The 9,026-nt window shown below is 41.9% G+C and overlaps 1 long non-coding RNA gene across 1 annotated transcript; it reads right to left on the bottom strand.

Moving 5' to 3' along the window:
- Positions 1–390: 390 nt before the first annotated feature.
- LOC144587044 (uncharacterized) lies at positions 391–7,975 on the bottom strand. The gene is made up of 2 exons (XR_013542201.1): positions 7,849–7,975; positions 391–548 (listed from the first exon to the last, which is right to left on the bottom strand). It is a non-coding gene; the product is annotated as an uncharacterized LOC144587044 (long non-coding RNA).
- Between the last annotated feature and the right edge of the window lie 1,051 nt (positions 7,976–9,026).

Genomic DNA, 9,026 nt, shown 5'->3' with positions numbered 1-9,026 from the left:
TGCTCCTTTACTACTCCTTTACCTGTCTGTGGTTTTGTGCGTGAGCAACACATACTCTTTCATTGAGTTATGGGTCTGCCCATCAGAAAGCTTCTCCTAAAGGTATAGGACCAAATATATCTTAGCAGAGCAGAATACAATAGTTTTCACATATCTACATCTACTAATTGATTGATTAATTGAGCAATCATCAATTTGCCAGTAGACATTCTAGAATTTACTTGACATATACCCAGAAACAGCTGAATATATCCTGTAATTTAATGCAAGTATCTTTTATCACTCCCTAATTTTGTTTACATTGCAGTGCATCAAATGCTTTTAAAAATTTATGTCTGCTGGTAAGCAGTAACTAAAACCTAACCACAGCTGAAGAGGAATATTGGAACTGATCAGAAGTCTCAATGTACCTGTGATACACTGTAGCTCTTGCAAATAAAACACATTTCTGATACACATTAAAAATCAATATCCCACAATTTTTACCTTAATCTCCACTTTAGTTATGCAAATAATTCTTGTCCTCTCTTGCAAAAATTTCACTGAATCTGCAAATTAATAAAAGCTTACTTAGTTCATGAGTGTCAAAACCAAACAATGGGAAAAGTTATCAGTATGCCCTCCCCCTCAAAATATGTTTTATAGTAAGATAAATGTTGATGGCAAAACCAAACAATCAGTCTATAAAAAAATCCATCCATCCATCCATCCATCCATCCATCCATCCATCCATCCATCCATCCATCCATCCATCCATCCAACCAACCAACCAACCAACCAACCAACCAACCAACCAACCAACCAACCAACCAACCAACCAACCAACCAACCAACCAACCAACCAACCAACCAACCAACCACAGTTAGTGCCATTTTGGTGGCCCTTTAAGCAGAGACCAGAGTTGTCAATGGATAGAACCTTTTCTTTCACTAGTTTGGGAAGTTGCCCAGACTGGACTTCAAAGGAGAAATGGTTGCATGGTCAATAGACTAAAAGCGAGGCCCTCCAAACCTTGAACTTCCACCAATTCCATTGCTTCACTGCCAGAAATACATTGCCCCAGTGCTTTCATGGAGTTTCCTATTTGGACATGATGCTTAGCAGAACTACACCTATTATTTATTTATTTATTTATTTATTTATTTATTTATTTATTTATTTATTTATTTATTTATTTATTTATTTATTTATTTATTTATTTATTCATTCATTCATTCATTCATTCATTCATTCATTCATTCATTCATTCATTTATTTATTTATTTATTTAACTTATATGCCATCCACTCTACCCAAAGGTCTCTGGGTGGCCTACAACAATTAAAATACAATAAAAAGATAAAACAATTAAAATACAATTAAAATAGATACTTGAAAAATTGCCATCAAGACCGACAGTTGATATTATTCCAATTAAAAGCCGTCTGGAACAGCAAGGTTTTGACCTGGTGCCAAAATGTCATCAGTGTCAGCGCCAGACGAATCTTAGTTGGAAGGGCATTCCATAGTCTGGGGGCAGCTGCTAAAAAGGCCCTTTCTCTACAAGCCATCCCTCTTACCTCCTTGAGGGATGGCTTTTTCAAAGGAGCCTCGTGGCGCAGTGGTTAAAATGCTGTATTACAGCTAAAACTGTGCTCACGACCTGGGGTTCAAGTCCCAGGTAGCCGGCTCAAGCTTGACTCAGCCTTCCATCCTTCCGAGGTCGGTAAAATGAGTACCCAGCTTGCTGGGGGGGGGCAATGTGTAGCCTGTATAATTAAAATTGTAAACCGCCCGGAGAGTGCTTGTAGCGCTATGGGGCGGTATATAAATCCAAAAAAAAGAGGGGGGGCCCTGGCTAGATCTTAACTGCTGGGTAGGCTCATATGGAAGGAGGCGGTCCTTCAGGTATCCAGGGCCCAAGCCGTTTAGGGCTTTATATGTCAAAACAAGCACTTTGAATTGGGCCTGGGCAGCAACTGGTAACCAATGTAATTTAATCAGAATTGGCTTGATGTGTACCCTAGCGGCTCCACCACTTACCAGCCGTGCAGCTCGATTCTGGACCAGTTGCAGTTGCCAGTCTGTCTTCAAAGGCAGCCCCACGTAGAGTGCATTGCACTAATCTATATGAGATGTTACCAGTGCATGTGTAACTGTCATGAGACTCCGCTTCACCAGAGTTAGACTGGGGTCAAGGACCCCAGGCTGCAGACCCTGTCCCTTAGGAGAGTGCAATCCACAGCGCCTGGAGTTGCTCGGCCACAACCTGCTCCAACACTTTGCCCAAATAAGGGAGGTTCACCACTGGTCGGTAGTTAACCACCAGCCTTGGGTCCAGGTTAGGCTTTTTAAGCAGAGGCCAAATTACCGCTTCTATCAAGGAGGTAGGGACCACTCCCTCTCTCAAAGAGGCGTTCACAGCCTCCTGGACCCAGGTGCGAACCCCTTTGGCAGATCTTCCAATTAGTCAAGGTGGGCCAGGGTCAAGCTAAGTGGTGGTAGAACAAACAGATCTATGCACCCTGTCCACATCCTCAGGTCTCAACAATTGAAACTCATCCATTAATATTTGACCTAAGCACGGCACACTGGACACATCCTCTGATTCTGCAGTAATGGTGGAGCCCAACCCACTGTGAATCTGAGCGATTTTTACCTTAAAATGAATGGCAAGCTCATCACAGTGAGCTGATGAGTAGTCCAGGATCTTCACCGGATTTCCTAGTTGAAGAAGATCCTGGACCACCCGAAACAGCTCTGCTGGACAACATTCTGAGGAAGCAATATGGCTGGAGAAATATTGCCATTTCGCCAGCCTTATTGCCACAAAATAGGCCCGATAATGGGCTCTAAGTCATGTTCGATTGGACTCCCAGTGGGATTTCTTCCACCTGAGCTCCAGCCATTTCCCCTCTCACTTCATTGCCCGCAGTTCAGAAGTATATCAAGGAGCTGTCTGGGCTATGCGTGCAGGGAGAGGGTGCTTAGGCACAATCGTGTCAGCTGCCCAGGTCATCTCCCTATTCCATAGGGTGACCTGAGCTTTGACAGGAGTGCCAACCATATCAGACGGATAATCCCCCAGAGCGTTCAGGAAACCATCTGGATCCATTAATCTCTGAGGGCGGATCATCTTAATAGAACCCCCACCTTTGCAGAGGGAAGAAGCAGCTAATAGACTAAACTTGACCAGAAAGTGGTCTGACCATGACAATGGGGTCACAACCAGTCCCTCCATACCCAATCCACCATCTTCCAGTCCCGTTGATAAAACCAGGTCCAAGGTATGGCCCTTTTCATGTGTCGGGTCGATGACGTATTGAGACAGCCCCATGGTTGTCATTGCAGCCATGAAGTTCTGAGCTGCCCCAGTCAAGGCAGCCCCCGCATGGATGTTGAGGTCCCCCATCACCAACAGCCTGGGAATTGATACCAGGTCGAAGACTACCTCCATCAGCTCAGGCAGGGAGACTGTTGGTACACAGCAGGGTGGGCAGTACACCAACAGAATCCCCAATCTGTCTCATAAGCCCAACACACAATGCAGGCCCTCAAGAACTCCTCTCAAAGGGATAGGAAGTCTGGTTAAGGAGATAGAACTCCTATAGACTATAGCAACTCTCTCTCCCCAACCCTCCAAGCAACATTGGTGCAGGACTGAGTACCCAGGCAGACAGAGCTGGGAGAGGGGAACACCACCCTCCTCTCCCACCCAGGTCTCAGTAATGCACACCAGGTCAGTGCCCTCATCCAGAATTACATCATGGATGAGGGCAGTCTTACTTTGTACTATCCTGGCATTCATCAACAGCACTGTAGGGATACATGTAAGATATCTAACCTCTCTTCTCCTACGTGAGCATGTTCTACCCCACTTCCATTCCTTTCCCTCCAATGCCCTCCCCCCTTCCTGTTCCCTCATTTCCACTGTGGGTCTCTATGTAACCTGATGACAACTAATAATAACAATTAAAAAACAACAATAGCCCACCCTTTAAAGCCCCTTCTCCGCTCCAAGCCAGGTGGCTAATGTTGAGGATGGGGTGGGGCAGCTAGAGGTAGCAAGGGCCCAGTCCTGCAAGGCCAAGGGAGTCCAGGCCAAACTCCCCCAGGAAGGCTGGCCACCAACAGCAGCACAGCTGCACTGTCTCTCACCCAGTGCCTGAGGGATGGCAGATGATGAAAAAGACTCCCCTCTAAGCAGGAATGCTGGTCCGGCCAGCATTCCTGCTTACAGGGCGTATTTGAGGCAATGAAGCCTTCCAGTTTAGGACTTTCTCTCAGGTAAGCCACATTTAGGTATCTGTTTGTCAGGTAAGGCTCCCAGAATGAATAATTCTGGTATTTGCTGTTTTTTAAAAAAGACACCCCCCCAATGTTTTCTACCAGTTACTCAATAATTGCAGAAAAAAATTGAACTTCCTTCATATTCTGCTCATGGTAAGTTATCACACATATAAGAATTGTCAGAAGGTTATTATCTTTAGCAAAACTGGTTGTAATACACAAGACAAGGGAGAAAGAAGTAAATTGGATGGGGCAGGGTTCAGGACAAGAGTTAGAATGTTAGCATAGATGGCAACATTGAAACCAACAACAAATGTAGAACGGAGCATGTTAGAGAGTGCTTGTTGCTTCAGCTAAAAGCACTACAATTTTCAAAATAAAATCAAACACATAGAAATGCAAGAATATATTAAATTTTAACTTAAGAACCATCTCCCAATGCCAGACAGAACCTTGAATTTAGAGAGGTACTAACATAATGGCAGTACAGATGACTTGGCTTATAGCTGGCTGAAATGAAATATCTTAATTAAGATAAAAATAGTAAATTGCCTAAATATTGAGCATATGTATGAGAATATATTGCTAGTGACTAATACATGCTTTTGAAAGCTGGACTACGTTTTTTAAAAAAATTCCTTCAATTAAAGTCTGCAATAAGGCTAAAAAAACCCCGTATATATATATATATATATATATATATATATATATATATATATATATATATATATATATATATATATATATATATATATATATATATATATATATATATATATATATATATATATATATATATATATATATATATATATATATATATATATATATATATATATATATATATATAAGAATGGCCTTTGTTTTCTTTAATTGTTTGCTGTGCATTTCTTCACGTTGAGCTGCATGCATCTATCCTATCCGGCACACTTAAGTGGTACACTGTTTACAGTTCCTTGCTAGCACTTGATTATTACTCATTGCCAATAGAGCAGTTTTAATGGGTGAAGTGTTTGCCAATTGTTCACACTCAGCCACAAGCTAGGTCATTATTTGTCTACTATACCTTGCAGAGAAACAACGATGAGAAATAACAAGCAATCAAGGATTTCATGAGGACCTTGCCTGCATAGCCGAGTTCATTCCATTTAGCCATGATCACTTTGGGGACACATAAGTGAATTACAGTCCTGATACAGTAACAGCAGTTTGCACATGGAAACAATGCTATCTGAAGGTTCCGTTACAGTAGATGAAAGCAGGATAAGGTTAGTGGGTTTTTTTGGGGTGGGGGGGAGAGAACTGCCAGAAATCTCCCCAAGAGCCAACGTGGCTATACTCTAAAAGATTTCATATGAGGAAAGTAACTTTACCATGCATTGCAGCAGAGGCACAAGAGAAGCAGCTCATGGGGAAGCATCCTCATCCAACCCACATAGATACTATGAGGATGCAGTGGTGGTGCTTCCACAAAGGGAAGATTTGGCACCAATCCAGCTGTCATGGAGAGCAGTGAATGAAAGGCTCATCGAGAGTAGTCAGAACGAATGTTCTGCTTCATTTACAGAGTTGCCTGAAACAGTCTAGGTCAGTGATGGTGAACCTTTTTGAGCCCGAGTGCCCAAACTGCAACACAAAATCAGCTTATTTATTTCAAAGTGCCAACACTGCAATTAAAACCAGAATACTGAGATTTAAGTTTAGAAAAAACAACTGCTCCTGCACTGCAAGGGTTAAATGCTTTTTTGTTTGTTTTTTCCTATGGGTGGCATTAACAAAGAAATACTTACCAGTCCTCCAATCCCCCCATTGGGCTAGACTGCTAATGGTCGGTCACCATTGCACCCCTCTGCTGGACCACTGCATCAGCAGAGGGGAGTGCCAAAATCCAGAATCAGAGGACGGGTAAGTATTTCTCAGTGGTGACTTATGGCTCACATGCCCACAGAGAAGGCTCTGTGTGCCAGCTGTGGCACGCGTGCCATAGGTTCGCCATCACCAATCTAGGTTTACTCATCTCTTTCAGGTATATCATGTCCTGAAATTTCTCTTACATCAGTACCTTAGTAGCTATAGCCAGTTTGGTTGTTCTTTGCAAGTCAACAGGAGGGCCAGCAATCTAAATTTCTGCATCAATTAATAATCACTGTTGGTTTTGCTGGAGCTCTCAGCAGCTTTTGATAGTGTCAACCACAGCATCCTCCTGAGCCATCTTTCTGGAATGGGACTTGGGGGCAGTGTTTTATGGTAACTCCAGTCCTTCCTGGAGGAGAGAACTCAGAAGGTGGTGATGGGGGATTCATGTTTGACACCCTGGCTGCTGGCCTATGGGGTCCCTCAGGGTTGGGTTTTGTCTCCTATGTTATTTAACATCTACATGAAACCCCTGGGAGAGATTGTTTGGATTTTTGGGGTTCAGTATCGCCAGCATGTGGATGATATCCAGTGCTACCTCTCCTTGCCACTTAAATCCAAGGAAGCTGTTTTGGCTTTAGATCAGTGTTTGGTATCAGTAATTGACTGGATGAAGGTGAATAAACTGAAACTTAATCCAGACAAGACAGAGGTGCTCCTGGTCAGTCGAAAGGCAGATCAAAGAACAGAGATGCAGCTTGTGCTGGATTGGATTACACTCCCCCTGAAGACACGGGCGTGCAGTTTGGAGGTGTTCTTAGATTCATCTCTGAACCTGGATGCCCAGGTTTTGGCAGGGCCCAGGAGTGTATTTGCGCAATTAAAACTAGTGCACCAGCTACAACTGTTTCTTGAGAGGTCTAATCTGACTACTATGACACACACCTTAGTTACTTCCCAGCTGGATTAAAGTAACATGCTTTATGTGGGGCTGCCAATGGAAAGTGTCAGGAAACTTCAGTTGGTCCAAAATACAACAGCCAGGTTGCTGACAGGAGCTGATTACAGGTGTCACATAAACCCCCTCGTAGAGCATCTCCAGTGGCTGCTGGTCCATTTCTGGGCACAATTCAAAGTGCTGGTTTTAACCTATAAAACCCAAAATGGTCTGTCTCGAAGACTGTGTCTCCCATTATGAGTCGGCTTGGGTGTTAAGATTATGAGAAGAAGTTTTTTTCTTGCTCCCACCACTTTCACTGTTGCATTTGATGAAGACACAGGAGAGTGCAGCTCCCAGACTTTGGAACTCCCTCCCACAGGAATCCCAGACTGTCCTTCTGCAAATAGGCAAATACGTTTCTCTTCAGTGACTGGCTACCTGAATGATTTTTAGGTAGATTGATTGCATTTTTACTACTGCTTTCTTTACCATTTCTCAGAGTTGTATTTGTTCCTTTTTGATATTTGTATATGTATATTTAGATTAAATATTGTGTTTTAATGATGTAAACCACCATTGTAAACTCGTTGATTTTAGCTTTAAATATTGCACTTCAATGTAAGACACTTTGGGCCCTTTTTAAGCAGAAAAGTGGGGTAAAATGTTTTAAGTAAAATAAATAAATAATCAGAAAAATATAGGTCTGAATGCGTTCAGAAAAATTCAGTATCTGGTTCAATATGCCAAACTGGCCATAGAACCAACCTGAGGGATCTGTGCTTACCTCCTTTAAAACATGTTTAAATGTAATGCTGTTCCATATTTAGATTCATGTCTGACAGATATCACACAGAGTTCCAAATGCATGAAGGTATTTACAGCAAATCTGGGGTGAAATGCTCTGCATCTGCCTATTCAAAAAGAAAGAGAGAGAGAAAAAAGAGAGAGATTGGTTTAATTTCCACAGTGAACCATAAGTTGGCCCACGAGTGTATAATAATGAAGATTTATCTTGAAACATGGTGTTGTTGAGAGTTTGCTCCTTTCCAGTCAATCTGGTTTGAATTTGATTGGTTTGAAATCCTATTTTGGAAGCTATAGTAATTATCTTGCTAGATCTGAAAAATTATTTTTAAATGTTTATGATTCTCGATTGTCAAAATAAAGCACAACTAGTTTTAAGAATAGTTCAGTCTTGGCATATTTAACGTCACTGCACATAAGACCAAAAAAATCCTGTTGACTGCCATGTTGGGCTTTAGTAACAGACTATGGGGTGCATTTGTGCGGCATATGTACCTACCCTTCTGCTGCATCCCATTGGCCCTTTGGGTATGTTAATTTTACATCCCATATGTTCAACAAATATTGCATGTGATAAGTATATGTGTGCTTGTACAGCAAGACTATGGAATAGCCAAACTGAAGAGTAGCAAAAGGGAATTGTGATTTAAGAACTGTCATTGTGAAAGAATAACCATATTATTGCTGCATGAGAGTGCAGTGATAGATATTGCACAACAGAGTCAGTCTACAGTCCATAACCCAATTCTAAAATTGACAAACAAAAAGTTATTACTTGGAAACTGTACCACTGATCAGCACCAACTTTGGCATAGATGTAGCAGAACAGCTTGCTCTAGCTGTGTGCCAAATTTGGGGATGTCAGGCAAATGGTTTTTGAGTTATGATTTTTAAAATGTAAAACTGTTTTACCATCTCACCCCAGCCCCGTGCAGACACTGGTGACCTTTTCTGCAGATTTAAAACAAATCAAAAACATTGAAAAGATCAGACTTGCTTATCTTGAAAGAGAAATGTTAGTTCCAGACACTTTTTTTTTTTAAAAAAATGAAAGGAATCCAGGCATCAGAAACTCTTGGGGGGGGGAACATTTCAAAGGGGAAAAATTCTAATTTTCTAACTGCTTAGAAACTGGTTCTAAAAATAAACATGGTTTCA

This window comes from Pogona vitticeps, chromosome 2 (assembly GCF_051106095.1).
Source record: "Pogona vitticeps strain Pit_001003342236 chromosome 2, PviZW2.1, whole genome shotgun sequence".
In the NCBI taxonomy this organism is placed as follows: domain Eukaryota; kingdom Metazoa; phylum Chordata; class Lepidosauria; order Squamata; family Agamidae; genus Pogona; species Pogona vitticeps.
This window is presented reverse-complemented; position numbering and strand designations above follow the sequence as displayed.